Source organism: Triticum dicoccoides, chromosome 3B, assembly GCF_002162155.2.
Source record: "Triticum dicoccoides isolate Atlit2015 ecotype Zavitan chromosome 3B, WEW_v2.0, whole genome shotgun sequence".
NCBI classification, from domain to species: domain Eukaryota; kingdom Viridiplantae; phylum Streptophyta; class Magnoliopsida; order Poales; family Poaceae; genus Triticum; species Triticum dicoccoides.
Genome location: NC_041385.1, coordinates 577,013,959 through 577,017,562, shown reverse-complemented (window position 1 = coordinate 577,017,562; position 3,604 = coordinate 577,013,959).

The following is a 3,604-nucleotide window of genomic DNA, read 5'->3' as shown; positions in this document are numbered from 1 at the left end:
GGTCGATACCTGTGCGGTAGCCGGACTGTTTGCCACAAAGAGCGGCAAATAGGGTTTTCCGGCGAGATTCACTCTGGGTGGGTGAGGTACGTCTAGGACACATGATTGCTTCTTCTTCTTTTATTATTATTAGGGGGCTGACCGGTCGTTTTGTTCGGTCGGACCATGGCCCAATGTTTTTTGGGGCCTGGTAAACCAAACCCTTTTTCCTTTCCTTTTTTGCAAATTACTGTAGAACTTTATTTATTCTCCCAGCATTTCCTATTTGGTGCCTGTGGCACGGAGGAAAAGGTGCACCTGGCGGTTTAGAACTCGAGACCTCTCCAGTCAGAGCATACCATTGTAACCACTATGCCATCTCGATAGAATGTGCCAACATAGTTCCTTTTCCACTTTTATTCTCTTTAGTTGGGGAAACTTTTATCTTTTTCCTGTTTTTCTTCTTTTTCTTAAATGCGTTAATTTTTTTAAATCGATGCATTTCTTCCTTTTCCACTTTTATCCGCTTCTTTTTCCCCATGTGTGTGTGACACAACGTGAAGTTGCTTTTTTTAGGTAATCGTGAAGCTGCTCAGGGACTCGTGCCCCCAACCCATGTACCAGACTAAAATACCTAGCAAAGGAAAAATCCCAGCAAATACAAAGCCCAACAACAACGCACGCAAGCCCCTTTATTTAATGTTGCTCGATCGACAAGATCTAATCGATGTATCACGTAGATTTTGATTTCGGTAAAGAGACGACTTTGGGTTTCCCATCTCGTTAGGGTTTCTTCTCCTCTCGGTGGTGACGCGCTTGGTCCTATAGTAGAGACTGCTCTACCCCGCTATCCTCCTCCCGTCGGCGATCGTGCGGGCCCGTGCCTTAGGGGCGGAGGGGTGAGTGGATTAGATGGGGACAACACCGCCCGCGGAATAGTTTTTCTCGGGCAAGAGAACCATGGATGATGGGGCTTCAGGATCCGGCATGGCTGTGTCCGATTTGGAGGCTATGATGGAGGAACTGGGATTGAAGGAGGATGATCTCCAGGACGTGGTGGTGGATGACGAGGAATTGCAGGCAGAGGCGACCTGGTGCATGGCGATCGCAAGGGTCCACACGATGAAACCCTACAGTCAATACTGGTTCTATAAGAACATGAGGGTTGCTTGGGATCTGGCTAAAGAAGTGAAGATTAGGCTGCTACAAGAGAATCTCTACACACTGCAGTTTTCGTGCCTTGGGGATTGGTAGCGCGTGATGGAGGATGGGCCGTGGACGTTCAAAGGCAAAGCGGTGGTCCTGGCTCCTTATGATGGCTACACTAAGCCATCGACAATAGAGCTCAATAAGATAGATATATGGATGCAGATCCATGACCTTCCAGATGGGTTCTTCTCGAAGATCAAGGCACATGCTACTACAGTCGGTGAGTTTATTTATGCTGAACCAAAGTCACATGATTTTGAAGGAAACTTTGCTCGTGTTCTGGTGAGGATAGATGTAACCAAACCATTGAAGAATGATGTTTCTCTAGTGATTAAAAAGAAAGACACTCTATAGAGAGTTCTTGTCGGTGTCAAAACCGGTGGATCTCGGGTAGGGGGTCCCGAACTGTGTATCTAGGCGGATGGTAATAGGAGACAAGGGACACGATGTTTTTACCCAGGTTCGGGCCCTCTCGATGGACGTAAAACCCTACTCCTGCTTGATTGATATTGATGATATGGGTAGTACAAGAGTAGATCTACTACGAGATCAAGGAGGCTAAACCCTAGAAGCTAGCCTATGGTATGATTGTTGTTCGTCCTATGGACTAAAATCCTCCGGTTTATATAGACACGGAGAGGGCTAGGGTTACACAGAGTCGGTTACAATGGTAGTAGATCTAGATATCCGTATTGCCAAGCTTGCCTTCCACGCCAAGGAAAGTCCCATCCGGACACGAGACAAAGTCTTCAATCTTGTATCTTCATAGTCTTGGAGCCCGGCCAATGATGATAGTTCGGCTATCCGGACACCCCCTAGTCCAGGACTCCCTCAGTAGCCCCTGAACCAGGCTTCAATGACGACGAGTCCGGCGCGCATATTGTCTTCGGCATTGCAAGGCGGGTTCCTCCTCCGAATAATTCGTAGAAGATTGTGAATGCCAGGATAGTGTCCGGCTCTGTAAAATAAATTCCACATACCACCGTAGAGAGAATAATATTTACACAAGTTCAATCTGCTGACGTATTTTGTGGCGTGACGTCACACCACAACCAAGCCTTTACTTGAATCATTTTTATTATTCCACCTCAGCGCGTTTAGCGAAGCGGTTTCCTTGGCACGTCTTGTCGAAGAAGAGATCGTGTCCCCTTATTCCGGGATTCTCATCAATACGGATGTGGGTAACCCAACCGCGCCATTGATTGTGGCGCTTGGGAGATAAGCAAGTTTTACTAGGCTGGTGGGGACGCATAGTTTCATCCACCCATATATAAGGGGATAAGGATCCACCTTTTTACCTTACGCCTTCTTCCTCTGCTTATCCATCTCCGTGCACTCGAGCTCCAGCGCCCAAGTCCGCACATCTTACCTCAACCTTCTCCAGCCATGTCCGGAGCGGGAGGCAAGTGGATGGCCTCCTCCGTTACGGAGGGGCACATCAAGAAGCTGCGCAACGCCGGATATTTGTCCAGCGACATCGCGCACCGGCTCCCCGGCGAGGGGCAGCTCATCCCCACCCCCGGGCCCCATGAGAGGGTGGTATTCCTTCCCCATTTCCTCCGCGAACTGGGCTTCCCACTCCACCCCTTTGTCCGGGGGCTCATGTTCTACTACGGACTGGATTTCCACGATCTGGCCCCGAATTTCATCCTCAACATCTCAGTGTTTATCGTCGTGTGCGAGGCCTTCCTCTGCATCCAGCCCCACTTCGGCTTGTGGCTAAAGACCTTCAATGTCAAGCTGAAGGTTGTGAAGGGCAGCCAAGCGGAGTGCGGAGGCGCCATGGTGGGCAAGATGCCCAAAGTCACTTGGCTCGAGGGCGCCTTTGTGGAAACCATCAAAGGGTGGAAATCGGGGTGGTTCTACATCACCGAGCCGCGTGACCCTGAATGGGCAGCGGTCCCCGAATTCAAATCTGGCATCCCCATGCGACTCACTTCCTGGAAACAGAAGGGCCTGCTGTGGGGTAGCTCGGATGAGCTGTCCGGACTCCACTCCTGTCTCCAAACCCCGGTGAACAAGAAGCTCAAGCTTGTCAACGTGATCCAGGTCATGCTCATCCGCCGGATTCTCCACTGCCAACAGCGGGACTTCAATTTGTGGGAGTTCGATCCGGCACAACACCAAACCCTGAGCGGCCTCTTTGACACTACGTACGAAGATGCCTGGAGGGTGATGTTCAAGGGCGCCGAGGCCCCCGCATCCGCTACTAAAGATCGCGGATTCAGCTCGCAGCGTCCAGCTGGCGAGGTAAGCCATGTTATCCTTTATGGGACACTTACTTTTCATAGTTTGACTCTATGCGGGATCTAAACTCCCCATACCTTTAACAGGCCTGGCAGAAGACGTCCGGACAGGTTAACTGTCCGGCTCCCCTTCCAGAAGATCCAGCGGATGCCTGTCTAACAGGGCTGCT